The sequence below is a fragment of the Larus michahellis genome, chromosome 3, assembly GCF_964199755.1.
Source record: "Larus michahellis chromosome 3, bLarMic1.1, whole genome shotgun sequence".
NCBI classification, from domain to species: domain Eukaryota; kingdom Metazoa; phylum Chordata; class Aves; order Charadriiformes; family Laridae; genus Larus; species Larus michahellis.
The window spans coordinates 65,561,957-65,584,925 of record NC_133898.1 but is presented as its reverse complement, the minus strand read 5'-3'; the positions used below and the strand labels follow the sequence as shown (position 1 = coordinate 65,584,925).

Below are 22,969 nucleotides of genomic sequence, written 5' to 3'. Positions count from 1 at the left end.
CCTACCTTCTCCTGACCATCTCGAGCTCCTCTTCTCAGAGGTAACTAGCAGCTACCTATTTGTACGCATTGCTTTCATTTTGCTTGACTGCTGTCTTATCTTATGAGAAAAGAAAAAAAGGCATCGCAAGTTCACCCTCCCAACACCTCTCCCTGTGCTTTCCCTGGATCTGGGCTGCCGTATCTTGTTTGTCTGCTCTCCTACGTAAACAAGGGTAATCTTTCCTCATAGGGGAGTGTGCCCGTGACTCCTCCACAGAACACAAAGAAGTCACAGTGAAGCACTTCTTTATCCACGCTGGCTTCAAGCTCACGCAGTATCAAATGGTGTGAAGGAGCAAGAAGCCAAGGTGGTTAGCTTCAGCAAGCCTGTGCGTAAATAACTCTGGCAGAGGGCCCAAAGGAAGGGGAGCACTATTTGCCTGGTAATGAACAAATGGCTCTATTTCCTGAAGGAAAAATATTTTTCTGCTATATTGAGCTTTCCCTCCGAAAAAAAAAAAAGTGATTTTCTCCGCATAAAGTATTTCCAGATGCAGAACTAACATGCTGTGTGTATCAACAGCTTGATAATAACACGTCATCACTTGACCTTGGAACTGGGGGGAAAAAATGAAAAAGGCAGAATTTTCTGAAATTATGCCCTTTCATGGGAACATTTTTAAAGCCCATGAATTCTGGGAAAAGACTTTTAAATAAAATTTGATTATTTTTACTCATTTCCATTTTTTTCACAGCTAATTAGCAAGCTGAATAGGCAAGTCTACAATGCTGACCAGAAACTGAGCCAAGCGATTAAGCGCACTTCTCATATGAGATAAATGACTCCTGTAAGTGCTACAGTCAGGTTCTCTTTCATCATAATTTTTAATATCACAACCCAAATAAGTTTTTTAAAGACTCTTAGGCATTTTGAACAAATATTCTGCCTTGCTAATAAGTGAGCCTTGTTATCAGGCACTGGTTATTTCTCTCTAAATAAAAAGTAATAGCTCCTATGTATTTTGTATACTGTACTCAGTTCTCCCCCCACACACCTTGCCACACTTTTTCCAGGAACAGCCGAAGTAAGAGCCTGTCAAAGACATGGTGTGATTTAGCAGCTTCTGAGTTATATATAACCTGAACAATTAAGCAACTTAATTTTCTAAAAGCTTACCTATTTATATTCCTATTAGACCTGATAGCCCTCCGTTTAGTGTTCTTCTCAAATAGGCAACTTTCAATTTTGCATCATCTTCCAATTCAAAGAAACCTCGAGTGCTTCATGCGTAGAGAATTTAATGTATGGGCTGAGCGCTCTTAGTCGTGAGTAGTGACAACTTGAAAACAGAGTAAAGGAGAATATCTTGGCGTCTCAAAATGGCAGAGGGCTCTTTGGAGAAGAAAAATGACATTAAGGAAGTTGCAGCTACCTAAAATGTGGCCATATTATCCTATTTCCTCTAGTCTTCTGGCACATGCCATGGGAACCTTTCTAACCGCATTGGTTGCCCTCCTGGTTTTGCATCTCAGGAATCTTCCCACAGGCCAGCGCCCCGAGCATCCTGCAAATACCTTCCTTCACAACTGATCCAGAGGCAAGTGTGCCACCTACTGAAGGACCTTAGCCACTTTCTGTACAACTTGGACTTTCTTAAGTTCTTTCCCATTCCTGAACTTTCCAGGCCTTCACACTACCGATTTGAATTAGGAATTAGTCTTTGGTTTATGAAAGTTTGTGAACTCAGCAATTGGAAGGTCATGAAGATGGACCATGAGCAAATGTAATCCAGGCTAGTTCCATCTAATTCAAGTGTAAGCAACATAATTTGAGATAAAAATAAGTCCTCTGTCTGAAAGCAAGGATAAGTATTTCCCCTATATCGCCACTTTTGCCAGAAGTGGGATAAATATCAAGAATTATCGCTGTAACGGTAAGAAAAGATTAGATTTGGGGATAATCGGTACAACACATGGGTGTGTTGGCAATACTGACATACACAGTATTTGCAGTTTAGGTATTAGTTGGGCTTTTCTAACAAAGGAGTGAACAACTTCCTATACTGCCAGATAGTAGTTACCTTTGATAGTGCACTCTTCTTCTTAATTGTTTGGTTGAACAAGCTCAAAGGAAACTTTACACAGTCGTTGTCACAACTTGTTTGACACACCTAGAGAGTGGCCTTTGGTTACCTGTGTCTCATGCCACTGAGTTATTCATGCATAGTAATGCATCATTTTTGCTATCGAAAAAGTTGAAACAGATGTCAGTGTTGTTTCAACTGTTGTATTCGTGGGTTATAAATAAATATTTTAACAAGACCGATTGCTTTTATTGAAATTTGTGGAACTGGGTAACTGAAAAACTTTCAGTTTTGGGGCTCATCAGAGCTGTTCACTTTGGAGTCAGTAATTTAAATTCTGCTCATGTAGATAATCAAAACATCTAAAATTGTGATTCACTGAAATGAACGGATAATATATGTCTCAAAAGCATATCACACTTCTGTATTGGACCTATTCGTTCCTAAGAAATATTGTTCTCAAAAATTCTCATGAAGCATTTCCTCAAAACTTCATCTGGAAAGTAAAGAAATAAAATAATACATTTTAGAATAAACATCTTAATGTATTTACAGTTTGAAAAGGTGTCTAATAAAAGGTTGCAGTATTTCTGCCAGTTTTGTCATGGTCTTAACTGTTGTACAGTACCTTAAAATCTCTGTAATACCTGAAACTGCACCATTCAAGGTTTCACATATGTAGGAGACAGAAGGGAAATAAAATTCATTGTCAGCAAGCACAAAACAGGGAGAGATCTAACTCTAGACTCGCCATCACAGTCACGGGGCCTATACTAGCTGTCACCAAGAAAAAAAGAGTTCTGGAAGTCATTGGGGGCAGTTCTGCAAAACTATCCATTCAGTCTTCAGCAGTGGCCAAGAAGACAGAGCAATTACTGGGAGTTTTTCAGAAACGAGAGGGATAAAAATGCTATAGAACCGTATAGGTCTAGGGTGGCACATACCAAATGCGCTTCTGGTCATTTTCTGCCCACCGTGCTCCCGGTGGGACCGCTCAGCTGGCTAAATTCTTGGGCGGTGGCTGCTGCAGTGGAAGCCCTTTGGGAGCAGGTTTTTCTGAGCTGCGAACCGCTCCTTGAGCTCCCTGCCACGCAACTCCTGAGGCACGGCTCTCTCAGATGCAGGAAAGGTTTTTTGAGTTACGAAGGGTGGCCATCCCTTTGGTAGTATCTATTAAATTATTAATCGTGATGAGAGGGTGAGCCAGAAGTGAACACTCACTTTGATATTCTCAGAAATTAAAAATTAATAGGGTGCCGTCCCTCATTCCCCCCCTCTCTCGAAGAAAACTACCAGATAGCAGATTTCAAACAGGCAAAAAGAACCACTTCTTGACACAGGACACAGTTAAAGCATGGACCTGGGGCAGAAGAATGCAGTGGGGTACCATAGTATGAGTGTCTTCAGAACAAGATTTGCCTCATTAGCTGTGAGATAGTCCATGATCAGCTCTTAAAGAAATGGCCCATATGCACACAGGTGCTCAGGGGGTCACTCCCTAAACCACTTGCTGACTGGCAGAAGAGGGTGTATCACAGAAAAGATAAAGGAGCAAAAAGAGGAAATTCTTTCTCTATGTGATGTAGCTGGCTACACTTGGAGGACAATAAATTACATGGAGCTTTCATCTGGCTGCAGTAGTTGCAGCTCTTACCTTCCTACCAATTTATGGGGTTTTTTTTCCAGTCACAATTAGCCTCTTTTTCTGCAAACGTGTGACTACTTTTGGTGATTTTCAGTTTCAGTTTCAAAGCATTCAATAAAAATTTCAGTTCATCCTTGGACTGTTTTTCTTCTTCATAATGAGAGGCATTGCAGAGCATGGTATATTTTCTGCTTTGAAAACAGAAATACATTAAAAGATCTCCAGCAGGATACTGATTTGTTGCAATGTAACCAATTCTAATAGTTAAAAGATCAATATAAACTCTATTTGCTGAATACCCCAATTTTATAAATGTGAAATACCCAGACAGCAAACTTTGTATTAACTGATTTTTTGAACTTCTAATATTTTTGAGCCATTGTCAGCCCAATTAGGTGTTCAGCATATGTTTTGCATTTCAGAATCCATATACCATTCATCTGTAATAAAGAGATATGAAAGGGATGTGAGTCATTAGTCATATTCAGGAAACATGTTTCTGAAAAATTAATACATGACCAGTTGCCAGTAAGTAGCAATCTGCTACATATACGAATGAAGTATGTTATAAAGCTACATATTTTAATGATAGTCTTTAAATGTTAAAATTGTAAACTGTAATGGAAACAACATTTCTCTAATGGAATATTTAATATCACTTAAGACCCACTAAGGACTGCCCAATAATTCTTGCATCAATGGGAGCTGGGTAAAATTGCATAGAGTCAGCATAGTCCAGTAAAGTCTGAAGTCAAGCTGGTGTGTAAAGGTATACTTACTGTTAAGTGCAGGAATAAACCTAGTGATTTCAGTCATGTTCTCCTGGGATTAGAGTTAAACAAGTCTTTAATTGTCCTAGACTTTACAATCCCATGGCCTCCATCCTTTCTCATAGACAGTGACGTTTCTTACACACCTCTAGGAGGAGAAGCATGATTTGACCCAAATCAGTACACTAATACAAACACTTTTCCATGCATTAGTATGCATGTACATGGTTTTCTTACTTTTTGAGAATTATTGGATTTTTCCAGGGTAGACACTGCTGAATTCCAACAGGTTTCATTCATTGAAAGGAAGTTCTTTACAATGAGGGTGGTGAAACACTGGCACAGGTTGCCCAGAGAGGCGGTGGAGGCCCCATCCCTGGAGACATTCAAGGCCAGGCTGGATGAGCCTCTGAGCAACCTGATCTAGTTGAAGATGCCCCTGCTTACTGCAGGGTGGTTGGACTAGATGACCTTTAAAGGTCCCTTCCAACCCAACACATTCTATGATTCTATGATTGGATGTTGTTCGTTAACAGTTTTAGTTACGGTCTGAGTATAATTATGAGGAATCACTGGAGATGGGAAAAGGAGGAAAAAAAAGGAGTCAGATTGTCTTTTTTGGTCAATAAGGACATTGACAGACTCTTTAAAAAGCATTTTTACCCTAAAGCTAAAATTTTAATTGCTAGTGTAATACCAATATTTTATTAAGGAGCTAGCAAGAAGCCTGTTCAGCTGGGGAAAGCCAGTTGGTGGATATCAACGTGTGTAAGTAGAGACTCATTTCTGGGCTTACAGCATGGCCATCCATGTTCCTGGCTCAAGGTCCCTGGGCTGTAGAAATGACTAAATGAACAAATTAAAGTCTGTGGCATCTTCATTTAAACTGTAATTACAATTCAACAATCCAGAAATTTCTGAAACTTCAGAGAAGTTGGCAGCAGCTAATCCTGTGTGCTGTGAGCAATGGGCACGGAAGCCTCATTCACAGCCATTAAAGGCCATCTTTTTGTCTTATTTTCTCTGCCCTAGGTAAGTATAAAGGTCTGTTAAATAGTTTAGGCAAAATGCTTTTCTTTCAAAAAATCAAAATTGCATCTTTGGTTTCAGAGCAAGAAAACTGGCTAAAGACGGTTCATGACTGTAGGCAACAGATGTTCCTGAAGTATAAATTTACATGGATTTCAGTCAAAAGAGTAAAATGTAAAAAATATTCTAGCAGCCAGATATAGCAAGAAAGTGGGAGACCTTGGAAGGGGGTGAAATCACTGGATCCATGAAGTCAGATACAGCTTCAGACATACTAAAGGAAATACGAGTAGAACAGTCTATTAGAGGAGATAATGTACATTTCAAACTAGGTGGCTGTGTTGACAGTAAACCAGCCTGACAGATTTGCTAGTCCTCGTCAATGCTAGCCCTCCAGTACCATCCCAGCAGGACTTCAGACATTGCATAGGCGTTACCCATTTACTTGAATATAACAAGTTATTGCCTGCATACTCTGTGCCATTCAAGCTACCACAACTGAAGAAGAACATCTGTGGAAAGCACAACAAATATCTAAGTCCTGAGAAAACAGAAAATTTCAAGTTTGGCTTCCATGAAATGCTATTAGTTCAATCAAGAATAAAACCTTCTTCTGAGTAAAGAAATAGTTGGCCCAACAAATCAGGTAGCTGGTGCCCTAAACTTGTCTACAGTTTGGGATCTTTAATTATGCTGTCTCGGACTGACTAGCTGACATACAGTGCAGTACTTAACAAGCTTTTTATTTCCCTTATCTGTCTCTCCAAGAAATGGTGCACAAGTAGATTTTCCCTCCATATCATAAGTTCTGATGCCAGAACAGGCTGGTATGGAAATCTGAATCCAAATTCATTTAAAGATATTTGGACTTTTAAATTTGGTTCTTCTTCCTTTTCAACCAGACTCGTACAACGCAGAAGACAGCAAAGCTATAGCTGTGCTAGTCAATGAACCAGGCTAGGGCCTGTTCTCTGTCCCTCAGGTCTTGCATCTTTAATGCCTTCCCAAAACAGAGAGGCGTGCCACAGAGTGCCTGGCAGGAAGAGCCCTGAGGCCATTCCCCAGGCTGTGCTCAGGTGTACCTGGCAGGCTGCTATTTGGCACAAGCCAAAACCCTGCCAGGAAACATGTCCACTGCTGAACAACTTACACGGCTGCATGCAGAGGTGTGGTGGTTTTGCATGGGGTAAGAGTTGATTTTCTTCATAGTAGCTAGTATGGGTCTATGTTTTGGATTTGTGCTGGAAACAGCGTTGATAATACAAGGATGTTTTCGTTATTGCTGAGCAGTGCTTACACCGGGTCAAGGCCTTTTCTGCTCCTCACACCGCCCCACCAGCAAGTAGGCTAGGGGTGCACAAAAAGTTGGGAGGAGACACAGCCAGGACAGCTGACCCCAACTGACCAAAGGGATATTCCACACCATACCATTAGAGCACTGGAACAGGCTGCCCAGAGAGCTGGTGGAGTCTCCATCTCTGGAGACATTCAAAACCCACCTGGACGCGTTCCTGTGCAACCTGCTCTAGGTCGCCCTGCTCTAGTGGTGGGGTTGGACTAGATGATCTCCAGAGGTCCCTTCCAACCCCTACCGTTCTGTGATTCTGTGATATGACGTCATGCTCAGCATATACAGATGGGGGAAGAAGAAGGAAGGGGGGAATGTTTGGAGTTATGGTGTTTGTCTTCCCAAGTAAAGGTTTTGTGTGATGGAGCCCTGCTTTCCTGGAGATGGCTGAACACCTGCCTGCCGATGGGAAGCCGTGAATGAATTCCTTATTTTGCTTTGCTTGCGTGCACAGCTTATTAAACTATCTTTATCTCAACCCACGAGTTTTCTCACTTTTACTCTTCCGATTCTCTCCCCCATTCCGCCGTGGCGGGAGCGAGTGAGCGGCTGCGTGGTGCTTAGTTGCCAGCTGGGGTTAAACCATGACAAGAGGGATAAAACCATGCCCTGGCCCTGCGTTACACATTAAGACAGAAGTAGCCTAAGAGAATGAAAAGATACACAACTGGAAAGTCAAGGGATCGCTGGCAATATGCAAAGAGGGAAATGAAGTGCATATTGGCAGGGGGTGAAAAAATAAAATTGTGCTGGATGGGAAGAGAAGAAATACTGAGAAGGAAATAATCTCAATTCAGGAAGCACTTAATAATGTGTTTTAAGTTAAAGCATATGCTTCAATATTTTCTTACCAACAGTCTGTGTGCCTCAAGTTAGGCATATATTTGGGCAGCTTGCTGAGCTGGGGCTCTGCAGTGGAGTTTCACAAGCTGCTTAAAGTGATATAAATCCATGGGTTCACTGAGAGAGATGAGCTTCCCCTTCCCCATGTCCTTAGCCCCGTTGTTCCACCACCTCTCCTCTGCTGGCATTAGTACTTGGTGTGAGCTCCACTGTCTGTGGCACCAGCAATGCGCTTGCACTGGGTGCTGGAGGACGAGGCAAAACTGGCTTTTTCAGCATCTGCAACTGAACTGGACACAAGCTGAAGACACTTGTCAAACCGCACTCTGTGTGTCCTCACCTACTCTACTCCTTCTCCTTTAGCAAAGCTAAACAGGGATTTCAAACTTCTCTCGCATGGGCTGCCTGAGCCTTCGCAACCTTTTTCTGAGGTACTTAAATAAGCACCATATCTCTGCGCAGACATGGTGTAAGAAACAGATCCATCTACGTGCCTGGAAATAAATTAAAAAATATTAATTTGCATTTTCAGAACAAACATTTCTAAAAATTGTGGAATTTATTTTTTTTTCCCAAAGAAGTGCCTGACAGATGGTTTGAGTGAGGAGTGGTGAGGCACTCAAACACTACCAATTTCCTAGTGTTCTGACAGCTATTTACAGTTTCTGTTGCACACATTAAACATTGAGAGCACTTCACCTTCATAAACTTCAACTTTACCTTTTAACGTATAAGAAAAAAACCTTTCAGATGTCCCATATTGACACCACTGTAATGATATTGCTTGAATTATTGGTCTCCATCATTCAATGTACAGTGCATATATAGACTAGTTCATTACTCAGGAAGAGACAATAAAATAGCACCAACCATTTAAAACCTATTAATCTGGAGAGCACCATTAGCATAAGCAATACTTTATTATTATCAAATCAAATCCATTATAAGTATCCTGAGTATCCAGTCAGGTTAGTAATAAACTGACTAAAGCTATCTACACGAATGACTGTACTGCTTGATGGAGTACATTTCGTATTAGTATACAGTAATCTGACTTTTAGTGTGCTGTACTGTTATTTATAACTCTGATAAACTGACTTTTATAACATGTAACACAGCTAAACATTTTATGAAAGAATAGTTAGAATATTTTCATAGGTTTTTTAGGATCGCTTTTTTTTTTCTTTTCAGAGGCTATAAGATATCTTCAAACATATCAGGGTTCCATCAGTCAGATAATCCCTGATCACTGTGAAACTTAACGCCATATTTTTGCCTTCATATTTTACAGGATTTGGGTTAAAGAAAACAGCAATGGAGACCAAACATAAAATATTTGAAAAAGTGGGATGCTGAATGGATATTCCAGGTGGCGAGGCTCTCGTGTTGCCATTGCTCCCACGGCGTCAGAGCCCTGCTAGAGCTGACTGAACATGGGTGTGCTAGTCTGTTGGGACAGAACGGGATTCAGACTGCTCCTCAAAGAAGACTTTAGATGCTTAAAAGGGACAGAATAATGTGAGAGATTTACTAAGGAGAATTTTAAGAAGAAAGGTAGGGGTTTTAACTATTTAACAGAAACACGTGTTTTTATCTTTCTAAGGACACAGATGTGGGTATTTTTGTCACTTAAATGACTATTTTAAAAGCCTGCTATTTCTTGTAAGTGCCACATATGCCAAGTAAGTATATATGTCTATGTAATGCATGCTAAAATGTAGGATACAGCTAAAAGTCAACTCCAGGCTCCCCTGAAGATTTTGCCGGTGGAAGCTGTCTCTTTATTGTGGCTACTCTTGCTGTAGCGTGCAACTGCTTCTAAAAAGATTATTCTCCCAAGCCTTCTGTATAAGCGAGAAATCAGGCCTTTTCTACAGATGGGAAGCTGAAGCTAAAGATTATGACTTCACTTTGTGCTGGCAGGCAAGACAATCAGGAGGAGCAGACCTCCCTGGTGCTTTCTGCAACCTTTTCTTATTGCGTGGATGCAATTTCCTCCTTTTTGGTGCGTTTCCACCACGCATGGATGGGGTTTGTATATAGGATGGCAAATGAAATCAAGAACTTGATTCTATTTATCAGAAGTCGGATGTGAAAAAATTGCCATCATTGTCAGCAATTGCCTCCCAGATATAGATATATAGATAGATAGATAGATATAGATATATAAATAAAATTCTTTCCCAGTGTCTTCCTAGGGCAGTACAACTAGGCTTTCACAGGAACAAAGATGGAATATGTTGCTTGATACCCAGAGAGGGGAGATTTCTATCATTTCCTGGACTTCCCTCATGCAATTTGCAAAGAATGTGGTAGGATCAGCATCAAGTTTAACTGGCCCCCAGTGTCAGATGTCTTACTCCATGGGATGGATTAGAGGCAAGGAACCAGAACAAACACCCGAGGCCCCAGGACATCAGGAATCCACTGGGATCAACTAAGTCGCAGCATGGCTGGGCTGGCATGGGAAGGAAGGGACTGTGCCGCTTTCGTTTGCCAACCACTCCCATTTTTCTGATATCTGCCACATCTTAGTACTCAGTGCAAGTATTTTCTTAAAGCTGTTGTAATTTTCCCCTGAAGTAAGAGGATATATGACAGGGTCCTTTCCGATAAACTGACAGGGTAATAACTTACGTACACGAATCAGATTAGTTGACAGTAAATATACATGGGATGTGTTGTTTGAAGGATGTGAATAGTGGTTGCTGTTGTTCAGCCTGAAATAACTGCTTTCCTGAATGCAATGGGAAATCCTGCCAAGAAAAGTAGACTATCACAGCTGAACGTAGCTCAGTGTCATAAGACTGACAATAAGATATGCCTACTACATTAAGCTGGCCTCTTACAGCTTTTTTCCAAGGTTCAGCCATAACAATCATTCTTCTGAAAGTCAGATTGTTGTGTGTAATTTTCCTATGTAGGATGACTCAGTTGCTTAAAAGTCTTTGAAATTCAAGAAGGAAAGAATCTAATGGAACCAGAAGCAAAATCTACTGCATTTTAAATCTCAGGGCATCTCTCAGGCTCACTTTTTTTCCCTTATGTGTGGGTAAATAAATTTAATTTGAGGATAAGAGATGTAGCTTTCTCCTACAAAATGAATAGATTAAATAAAAGCGAATCCTCTTCTGATTGTCCTTTGAGGAAATAGTTTTTCTTGGTTAAACTGAATGGATTTACATTCTGATCTTTTTTGCTACATTTTTACTACAGTCAAATCAGTTTGTGCATATATAGTGACAGAGGCATGCCAATTTCATTTAGTCTTTCACATTTTAGTCCTCTTTTTAAGCAAATGGACATTCAGTGATCAACTGAATGACGTTATTTAAATACACTTTATGATCTACGCAGCAAAGGTAAATACATTCCCTGGTCCCCCTCGGTGAGGTTGCCCTGGGGCTGAGCAGAAATCCTGTCAGCTATGGCTCACAGCGTGGTCCTGCACTTCTTTCCATCCTGAAAGGGAGGGGGCAAGTTGAAGAGACAGTGGGAGCATTGGTCCTTCTCCAGATTTACTTTGACCAGGATCTCGACTCCTGTGACTTACTCCGGCGTGCCTCTCCAGGCTCAAACTCCCAGGGAAGAGGAGATGCTCTGCGGGGAGCCAGTGCCAATGGCCTGGCGACAGAGCTGCCCCTGGAGCAGCCATGACCAGGGTGTGCTCCCGGCCCCATCTGCTTTCTCTCTGCATGGCCACTCTGCAGGCAGCCTGCAGACAGACGGCCGACGGTCTGCACAGATCTATTTGTCATCTCCTGGCAGGCAGCGCACGATCTCAAGGCCTGCTCCGGCCACGCTTGCAGCCAGGCACGCAGGACCATGGCTGAGGAAGCGGGAGTCTAGGCTGGAGCAGATCTAGCCAGCTGGTCATGGGCCTGACCTGCTGGTGAGGAAACATCTCTTGCAGGAGAACTTTGCTGCAACCAGAGCAGGAACCTTCTGGCTTCTGAACAGACAGAGATTTTGCTCTTGGTTGCTTTCAACAGTCCCGATGGGGCATATTTTCCATTTAGTCCAGTCTATATTTTCATGAGAAGGAAACTTTCTCTGGACAAGGAGGTTTTTGTTACCAAGGGAGGAGATAGTGTCAAGTATCAGTTCCACCAGCCGTGTCTGGGGACTCCTCTTAACCAAGGAAGAACATTATAATTAATGGAAACGCAAATCTTTGCTTACATGGCTTAATGCAAATGACCATTGTGACTAACATAACCTATATCTTCAACCAAGGCAGCCTTTGTTTTGCATAAAAAAGTAATGTGAAATGTAGATAGAAAAAGGTAGCTTCCTTGTATCTCTGTGGCACTAGCAAGATTTTTATTTCTTACTGAACTTTTGTTTAAGCCCTGCCAGTCAAGGTTTAGTCATACACGCTGGGAATTTTCTGGTACTGCTGGTGAATTATGTTGTCTGGCAAGCAATAATTGTCTAATTTTCAATAACAACATTCATCCCAATGTTTGGTTTAGTTCCAGTGGTACCCCTTTGAAATCTTCCTCATAAGCTTCAGTTTTAAAATCTAATATTCTTATCTTAATAGTTCTGCAAAATGCAAATGCTGGCAAAAAAAAATAAGAAGAAAGAGTCAGTTTTCTGACTAAAAGCCTTTAAAAAATTTAATTTTTGATTGTGTCCATAGAAAAGACAAATGGACTTGGGAAGGAGATGCAGTAATTCTTCCTGAATAAATACCTTCCGGTAGCAATTTTCCCTATGAGGAACTGAATCTGGAAGAAATGTCTCAGAGTACGTGGAACTCGAGAGGTATCAAATCAGATCCCTGAATTTCTCTTGAATGTTTACACTAACCTGACTGGTTAGCTCCTGCTTAGCTCCTTCGGACTACAGCCGTAAGTGCTGGAGACCTCCTGAAATCTCTGGCCATACTGCATTGCTCTTGAGTCTCACATACTAAGGCACATGGAAGACATGGAGGTGATTCGAGACAGCCAGAATGGCTTCACCAGGGGCAAGTCCTGCCTGACCAACCTAGTGGCTTTCTACAACGGAATGACTGCATCAGTGGACAAGGGGAGAGCTATGGATATCATCTATCTGGACTTCTGTAAGGCCTTTGACAGGGTCCCCCACAACATCCTTCTCTCTCAGTTGGAAAGATATGGATTTGATGGGTGGACTGTTCAGTGGATAAGGAACTGGTTGGATGGTCACATTCAGAGGGTGGTGGTCAATGCCTCGATGTCCAGATGAAGAGGGGTGACAAGTGGTGTGCCTCAGGGATTCGTACTGGGACCGGTGCTGTTCAACATCTTCATCAATGACATAGACAGTGGGATCAAGTGCACCCTCAGCAAGTTTGCCAATGACACTAAGCTGAGTGGTGCAGTCGATGTGCCAGAGGGACAGGATGTCATCCAGAGGGACCTGGACAAGTTAGAGAGGTGGGCCCGAGCAAACCTTATGAAGTTCAACAAGGCCAAGTGCAAGGTCCCACACTTGGGTCGGGACAACCCTCATTATCAATACAGGCTGGGGGATGATGTGATAGAGAGCAGCCCTGCAGAAAAAGACTTGGGGGTACTGATGGATGAAAAGCTGGACATGAGCCAGCAATGCCTGCTTGCAGCCCAGAAGGCCTGGAGAAGAGAAGGCTCCAGGGAGACCTTATAGCGGCCTTCCAGTACCTGAAGGTGGCCTAGAAGAAAGCTGGGGAGGGGTTGTTTGTAAGGGCATGTAGCGATAGGACAAGGGGCAATGGCTTTAAAGTAGAGCAGGGTAGGTTTAGATTAGACATGAGGAAGAAGTTCTTTGCAATGAGGGTGGTGAAACACTGGAACAGGTTGCCCAGAGAGGTGGTGGAGGCCCCATCCCTTGGAGACATTCAAGGCCAGGCTTGACGAGGCTCTGAGCAACCTGCTCTAGTTGAAGATGTCCATGCTTAATGCAGGGGAGTTGGACTAGATGACCTTTAAAGGTCCCTTCCAACGTAAGAGATTCTGTGATACTGAGACACAAATGAGCTTTTACTATGTTCTCTGTAGAGCTATTTTTTAAAGGCTGTTTTCTCTGCTAACAATCTTTCATGTGCTCAGAAAAGTCACATGTGCCCATCCAGGGGGAAAATGAGTTAGCTGCGGCTATGCAAGTAAAAAAGGAATATTGAATTCAGGAAAATGCATTTTTAATAGTCTTGAAATTATTTGCAAATAATTGTTCTAATTGAATACTTTTGACTGCAAGGTGCTTTTGGGAAGCAGGGAGGGTTGTATTCACAGCACTGCAACAGGAATAATGGAGGTTTTCTCTGCATCCCCTTTTTTAGTTAATAAATTAAGGGTTAAAATGCTTACCCAAGATATTAGCCACACAAGTTCAGTTCTTTGCCTGAGAGAGTAACCTAACTACAAGGGTAAGAAGTCATGGGTATACAGGAATGGGGCAGAGAGTACATTCAAACTATCTCTCCCACTATCTTTACGTGAGCATCTTAATGGCTAAGCTATAGGGTAGTTGAATTTTCTACTGCTGACACTTTTTCCTTCACATAAAACAAGCTGTGGGCAGCCAAGGTCACAATAAGCACTCAGTCCATTTTCAGATATGAAACCTGAACACTAATGTCCAAAATAAAGAGTCACCAAAAATAATTGAAAGAACCCTTCCCCACCCAAACATATCCTCTAGCATGTTGGAGAGAATAAGAAGCGGGAGCTACATTCTAGTCTGTTCCTCTACTGGGAAGAACTGAGCCAAACTGGTGATTGCTTTAACCCCTGGATTACTCAGGGAAAAGAGTTCATCTTCCAGTCGCTTGTGTCCATCCTTTCGTCCGCTTTCCCTCACCCATCTTTCCTACAATATAATGTTATAGATCAGACAAAAAGGTTTTGCACATTTATTTGCATATCTTCTTACAGACCAACAGTTAGATGGTAATTTGCTATGCAGTTGCAGCCACAGACCTCACACTCTGAACACTAGGAATTGGGGGAACCATGCAAAACGGGGTTTACTTGAATATTGTAATCCCCATAAAGAGATGAAATGCAATGCGCTGTCAAAGGTTAGGAAACATTTTAGGAACACCACCCAGTAAACATAAAGGCACTATGTAAGGAAAAAAAAAAATCATTAATTAGACTGCTAGAATATACAACAGAAGAATTTTATTTAACTGAACCATACACAAGTGTTTGTAACAAATCTATATGTAAATGCTGTTGACCAATCAGTACATAATGAATTGCATTACAATCACTGATTTCTACTTATGCACATGTAATTATGCATCTGCCATGGACATTCTTGCCTTGGTCTGTCACTGTGCCATATCTAATGCATTGCCATAGGTCAAAAACATCCAAAGCACCTTGAAGAACATCACTCAGATCAGTCAGCTGCTGTGCGTCAACAATGCTGAGGGACACTGCTGCATCATGCAGAAAACATGTTCATAGCTACAACATCCATAGACCTTAGCGAGGCTAAAAACTGTGTTTTCTTCATCTCCTGTGTACTTCATCTCCTGCCTTGGGCCTTTTTTATTTGTGGAATACACCTCTGCAGCACCTCTAGTCTGCTGATCTATCTTTGCATTGTGCGTGTGAAGAAGCACACTTTTTTCTGTATTTTCCTGGTTTTGCCTGAAAACTGTGACAAAGGTGTGCAAGTGAGGTGCTTCCTTTCCTAGGTTAGCCTCAAATGCTGCACCAGATGATAAGAATAAAAATGGCTCCTTCTTTCAGAGCAGTGGCCCATTTAGCCCAACATTGTCTCTCCAACTGTGTCAGAAGGAGATAGATACAATTTTGGGAGAGGCAATATTTTCCAGAAATTTACTACCTACTTCGTAAAGTAGTACTTTTAAAATACACTTTAAACTAAAGTTCTAGCTTCACTGACTGTCCCCTAGTTTTACTATTGTGTCATCTTCATGATTTAAATCATACATCCCTTAACCCTCTTCTTTCATAAGCAAAAATTCCCAGTTTTTTTAGTCTCTTATGAGACAGATGCTCCTTCTCCTAACCATTTTAGCTGCTTTTTCCATGTCTTTTTCTGATTCCACCATGTTTTCTTGAGCTGTGGTGATTGGAGCACTACATAGTACCTACAATGTGGGTGTACTGACATCTTATAAAATGACAATGTGTTTCTTGTCTTATTTTCAATACCCTTCCTGATGATGTACATGTTATTGGCTTTTTTGGCTGCCACCTCACATTGAACTGATGATGTTAAGGAAATGTCAATGGTAACTCCAAGATCTCTTCTCTGAGTTAAAACTTTTCAGATCACATTGTGCAGGCATGGAGTTTAGATTCTTTTTCCATAGAGTCTGCACTGAAGCTAGTGTGACACCTGCTTGCCTGCTCACACAACTTAGCAAGTTGTTTCTGGTGTTCCTTATTATTAGCATTGCATTTCATTGCCCAAAAAGAAGTCTTGGAGAATTCACTGCATACATCCTACTACATGTCATTGATGAAGGTGTCGAATAAAACTGGTTAAATTATTGAAACCCCAGTAGCTGATCCCGCCCTTAGTAGCGATCATCAAACTCCTTTGTTTGCCCAATCTTTTCAGCAGCTTTCAGTCCATAAAAAAACATCTCCTCCATCCCCGTGGAAAATTACCTTTTTTAATAACCACTGTTGTGGAATCGTGTCAAAGATATTTTGAAAATCGGAAATATTAAGCCCCCTGAATCATAGAATCTTCATGGTTGGAAAGGACCTTTGAGATCATCGAGTCCAACCATACACACACACACAAAAAAAAAAAAAAAAACCAACAAAAAAACCCCAATAACCTACAATCTCTGCCTTTCAGAGCATGCTCTGAAGTGCCACATCTAGACGTTTCTTAAATACCTCTAGGGATGGTGACTCAACCACCTCCCTGGGCAGGCTGTTCCAGTGCCTGACCACTCTTTCAGTAAAGGAATTCTTCCTAATATCTAATCTAAACCTCCCCTGCCGCAACTTCAGACCATTTCCTCTGGTCCTGTCATTATTCACCTGGGAGAAGAGGCCAACACCCACCTCTCTACAACCTCCTTTCAGGGAGTTGTAGAGGGCAGTGAGGTCTCCCCTCAGCCTCCTCTTCTCCAAGCTAAACATGAATACCCTTTATCCATGTGCTTGACTGCTCTCACAGAACTTCAGCAGGTGATTGAGATGGCCTTTCCTTTTAAAGAAGCCGTGCTGACTTCTTCCCAACAGATGATGTCTATCTATGTGATCAAGAATCTCACTCTGTGGGATATACTCTACTATCTAATCAGGAATGGAGTCAGTCATCGGTCTGCAGTTCCTCAGATCTCTTTTAGAGCCTTTTTTGTAGGTGGAAGTTACACTGGCAGTCTGGCACAGTGGCCGTTCCTATAGATTTGTGAGACAACTTGGCTAGCAGTTCTGCAATCTCACATTTGAGTTCCTTCAAAATATTGGTTGAATGCCAACCTGCCCTGGTGACTTACTGATATCTAATTTGTCTGTTTGGTTTAATTCACTTTGAATCACTGTTGCTACAGCTGAAGGAAATGGGAACGGAGACTTGAAATAACTTGCCTTTGTCCCAGCCACTTGGCCAAAGCAGTAGTGATATGTTAAAATGGAAATCTGTGGAAAGAGATTTCTATCTATATACAGTTATCCACAAGTAATATGTATTGTGCTAAAAACATTGGACAGAGTAGTGATAGCAATCATAAAGGTAGTAGCGAGGCACCTTTTGATTTGCACATCTGTCATAGTAATGCCAGCCTACTTATGTGATGATAAAAATGAGCTAAATTAAGAATGATCAGGGAACCCCATTCGCATTATTGAAGCATCATACAGTAAGCGCAAGAGACAGGTGGCATAAGTGCTAAAACAAGATGGAGAGTCTGTGCTGCAGGGAATCAATCTACTGCATTAACGGCTAATGGCACACTCAGTGTTTATCCATTATTTATCACATAAATGAGTATGTACTGTCTAGACTGCAGAGGTGCTTTCATAACAGAGTGGCACTGATTACTGAAAATTAAAAAATGAGAGCTGATCTTAATAAATGAATTGGAAATTAGCAAATGGTAACAAACTCCACATGGTATATCTGCTTAACCTAATAATACTGGCTTTTGTTTTGGTTTTATGAAAATTATTTGATCCATCGCTATAATTTTAGAGAATACTGTAAAACATGGAAAAAAGGCAGAGGACTTAGGATGCATCACTTCCTGCCACTATCACATACATTCATTTGCATGCACACTTTCCCTCTGAGCTGCTTTTTGTTTTGCTTTAATATTCTGCTCATTTATTTCTTTTCCCTTTCAACTTCCTGGCACATTAGTGAAAACTAAGAATATCTGCTCATACTGAGAGAAGAATGATGTTACTCAAAATGTATTGTGTAGCGGTTGTGCCATAGAAACTACGCTCTATGCATTGGTTTTAATGTTTTAATGATGCCAGAACACTGGCCTTGAATAACTAAATTACAGGAGCTCAGGCTGGATCGTGTATCATTATCAGTGGAATCTGTATCATTAAAACCCAGAAGAAGAAGGGTCAAATTTTCACCTCAGGCCCACTGAAGGTGTTAAAACTGGACACAAATTTAGATGGTTAGTTGAATGAAGAAACTGTTTATAGACGAATTCTAATAAAAGTAGTACAGGGCTATTTAGGCATGCTGATTTATTCATGAAGAACAGAAGAACTATATCAAATAAGTGGAAAAGATGTAGTGCTTAAGTTTTCCCAGTATATTAAATATCTTAAAAAGATGACTTCTACGTTAAAATGATTGAGTTCATAAGGACTGAGGTAGCCATTTAAAAGATATATGAATGCTGAATGTTAGTAAGTTTGGATTCACCTGCATTATATCTTATCTTCATCGCAGACCAGTAATTCCCAAGAGGAAACATATCATATTGCAGTTGATAAGTTTTTAACTAGGCACGTTGGCCCTGAAAGCAAGCAGTGGACTTCTTCCATCTGAACCCATCATAACTTTTCAGTTCTACCATAAACAGCAAGCTGTTGTCCCAAAGTGAATCCCTTACCAGGATAATAGACACACTTGGACAAGTTTTGAGTGGATAGAATTTGGGTAACGTGGTCTAGTGGGAGGTGTCCCTGCCCATGGCAGGGGGATTGGAAGTAGATGATCTTTAAGGTCCCTTCCAACCCAAACCATATAGTGATGGTTCTGTATATAATAGTGACACTATCACTCTATAGTGATAGTTTTCAGTGAGAAGGTGAAAAATACAAAATTTCCTCAGCTTCTATCAGAAACGTCTGAAATTTTAAAAGTCCCTCTTTCCAATCATTGCTGGAAACATTCATGATATCATTTACTCTGATAAGAAAGACATCTCTTATGTTAGGATGCCAACAACAAACAAACAAACAAACAAACAAACAAAACTCTCTCAAACCTTGAACTGCTTAGGTTCAGCAAACATAAAGACAGGACAGTTTTCTGATTAATTTAAACCAGCCAAAATTAAATGGAGTCTTCCAAAGACTTAGATTTGGTTCTGAATCCCAGTGTGCCATCTGGGCTGCTCATAAATGATAAAGCTGCTAGGTCAGAGGCTGCATAAGTACATGCAAGACTTGAAGATGCTTGAAAATAGGCTGTGTTTTTTGAAAAATGTTCATAAACAGGATTTCTTCCACCCCCATTCACATGAATATTTTGGCAAAAAATTGAAGTCTTGTGCATCTTCAATTATCCCTAGCAATTGCCAATTACTAGAGCAACTAGTCAGATTTACCAGCTAATATACTTCAAAAAGGCACCTAAAACCTTTCAAAGGTATCCTAATTATCATATTTACAGTCACCACAATTACTTCCAGCAAAGACATCCTAATTCATAGGGAAGTGATTGTGCCTCTGTACTCGGCACTGGTGAGGCCTCACCTCGAGTACTGTGTTCAGTTCTGGGCCCCTCTGTACAAGAGGGACATTGAAGTGCTGGAGCGTGTCCAGAGGAGAGCTACCAGGCTGGTGAGGGGTCTGGAGACCAGGTCATACGAGGAGAGGCTGAGGGAGCTGGGCATGTTTAGCTTGGAGAAGAGGAGGCTGAGGGGAGACCTCACTGCCCTCTACAACTACCTGAAAGGAGGTTGTAGAGAGATGGGTGTTGGCCTCTTCTCCCAGGTGAATAATGACAGGACCAGAGGAAATGGTCTGAAGTTGTGGCAGGGGAGGTTTAGATTAGATATTATGAAGAATTCCTTTACTGAAAGAGTGGTCAGGCACTGGAACAGCCTGCCCAGGGAGGTGGTTGAGTCACCATCCCTAGAGGTATTTAAGAAACGTCTAGATGTGGCACTTCAGGGCATGCTCTGAAGGGCAGAGAGTGTAGGTTGTTTGGTTGGACTCGATGATCTCAAAGGTCCTTTCCAACCATGAAGATTCTATTCTATAATAATTCAGCCTCTTCTTCTGGTTTATTAGATTGCACTTTTTTAGCTAGTGATCATACTGCTAAGCCTTGTAACAACGCTGCTTCACATCTGCTTAAACTGCAGTGTCTTCGTGATGCATCTGTGAAGTGTATACGATTGCGTTCCTTCTATAAGCAGAAAACAATGGCAAAGTGACTTGCTGTTTGTCTGTTCAGTTACTGAATGTGAGATTTGGGGGCAGGAGCTGTGGCAGCCAAACTTTTCCCAAGGATATTGAGTACTAGTTTTTCTTTGCAAACACCCATTTATTCCAGTGTGTCCTCTGCAGTGGTTATGTATATTGTGCAACAGTTGTGTCATTCAGGAAAACAAGGATTATGGCTATCTGATTCACGTGCAGAGAAATTCCCATAATGTAGCCATCTCAAAATATTTGGATTTTTATTTTTGTTCCAGCAAGTGGGTAGCGATAATCATAATACAGAAAAAAAGGTGGTTGCGAGAAAGTTCAAAGTAATTTCAATGTGTTCGTTTATTCACACGTGCACTTGTGGTGATTCATCTAAGAGCTCAAATCTGCAATAGTGTACAGCTGGTTTCTCTCTGAAGGTTGGTCTAGACCTCCTGCTTCTCCCTCACTTTTCTCCTTTAAAGCATATTATCATTCTATCCTCTGCAATTAATCTCAAATGATCATCAGACTATAAAAATATACAAAGCTGAACAAACAGTAGAGAAAGTTATTCAAGGCTGTTTCCCTAAACCCAATTTGCAATTCAGTTTTTGTATCACATCAGTAAGTGTGTTTGTCTCCCTTTTCACTTACATTTTCAGGGTTTTGTTGTGGATATTTTTTTTCAAGCTGATTTAAAAAGAGGCTTTTAGTTATGGAAATACAGACACATGGCAGATTAATAAGTGAGGAAATTACAGGAATAGTTTTCTGTCTACTATATCCACAGTGGCTTTGTGTGTCTAAGAACAAGATTTGAAAGGAGGCTGGAAGAGTGTCAATGAGCGAAAAAGGAAGGGATTTAATCCATCAGCATAGCCATGGACTGAATCAAAAAGGCAGAAAAGGCAGGAAAAAACCAGATAACTCCAGAGACATTAAGATACCTTACCCAAAGATTTCATGTTCTGCTTTTCCAGAATATGGATCAGCTTTGGCCAAACATTTTTGATACACAGAGGAACAAAAAAAAGCATCAGTATCCAGGACAACCATCCTATGGATCCATCTATAGTGCAATATGACAGTATGGTAGAGACCCCCTGCCACCGTTAGTCCAGAGAAACGTGAGCCTTCAGCAGAAGATTGTATCAAAGGGAAAGACACATACTGAAAAAGACACAGTTTCTACAAGTTGTGTAAAAGACATTTTGAGGATGAGCACTAGAATAAAAAATTAGCTGAAACAACAGCTTCCAGCTGGTGACAGAGAGAGCCTGGTTACTGCTGTATTGTCTGGCAGATACTAAAAAGCCAGAAGCGTGGCGTTCTGCTGAGAGTCACTCCTACCAACACAGGAAGAGTTGGCAACGATAAGCATCTCCTGCGGGGGGGCTAGCAGATGACAGTAGGCACCTCCAGGTTTGCTTGGCAGCCCAAACGCAATACAAGCTTCTGCAAAGTCATCAAAGCCAAACCAGTTAAAAAAACTGGCTACGCCAAATCTTTGAGATGGGTATTTGGTTACTATCGTCCTTGCTAGTCAAGTGCTGTCTCTCTGCTACCGAATGAAATGGCCTCTGTATTCTGGCTGTTGTATTAGATGCGTATTACTGCTCTCCCTTGATCAGTTAAACCTGAATGCAGCTGAACCAGAAAACTATTTCACCCATTCACAATAGAAGATACTTCACATTTACTCTTATTTTCCAGCGCTGCCCATTAGTCATTACAGAAAAGAATCTGTTTGTTTAAGAAAATACGGTATTTTTTAATATCTCAGGTTTCCTCAGAAGTCCAAGATGTAACTGGGTGAAGTATAATTACATATTTATAATTTTAAAATAAATTAAAAAGTAGTTCTTGCTGAGATTAACTTTCAGCCAGGACACAAGACTGGAATTTTTACTACTTCAGTTTTATGAATAAGAATTTGGGGTAGAGAAAGGATGCAGACAAATAATTCTACAACTTTTGGTCAGTGATTTAAGGGTAGAGATTTTTTCCAATTCAGTTCATAAACAACAGGTATTAAGTGTCCAGCACAGATTAACAATAACATAGCTCTTTTACTTAGGAGATTTAAGCCACCAGAGAGCTGATTACCAAGAAAATCTATAAAGTTGAGGCAAACTTGGTGAGTTATACATTAGTTGCATATGTAGCTCCATTTCCACTACAGCATCACAGAATTGTTCAGGTTGGAAGGCACCTCCTGAGATCATCAAGTTGATCCCCTGTGCTCAAGCAGAGTCAGCTACTGCAGGGTGCCCAGGACCATGTCCCAGTCTGGCTTTGAGTATCTCCACAGATACTGCACAGAGTCCATAGCCTCTCCAGGAAACCTGTTCCCATGTTCAACCACCCTGACAGTAAAAAGCATTTTCTTATGTTTAGATGGAATTTCATGTGTTTCAAAGGTACCTAGTAACAACTGTTGAGTCAGGACTGTCTTCTATCAACGGGGTCTAAGAGAAGGCTCAGTTAGCAGTTACATGCAGGGTTAAATTTTCTGGCTCTATAATTGTGGAAATGCTGTTCATCTTCTTTTGCACATTTTTAATGAATAAGGAGCTGACTCACACTTCCCCATGGCAAGCAGTTCTGCTTTTTTACTGTTCACTGATATTCCTAAACAATACTGCATATCCAGCCTGATCAAGAAATTGATGGTAGGCAGATGTAGTGTAAGGCATAAGCTCTTAAAAC

At 41.1% G+C, this 22,969-nt stretch overlaps 1 protein-coding gene across 1 annotated transcript in view; it reads left to right on the top strand.

The window, feature by feature from the left end:
- Nucleotides 1–22,969, top strand: part of AIG1 (androgen induced 1) — a 159,470-nt gene that overhangs the window by 4,852 nt on the left and 131,649 nt on the right. Inside the window, exon 2 of the mRNA XM_074580551.1 lies at nt 8,992–9,254. The gene's annotated coding sequence lies outside the window, so the exon portion shown is untranslated. The remainder of the gene's footprint in view (nt 1–8,991; nt 9,255–22,969) is intronic.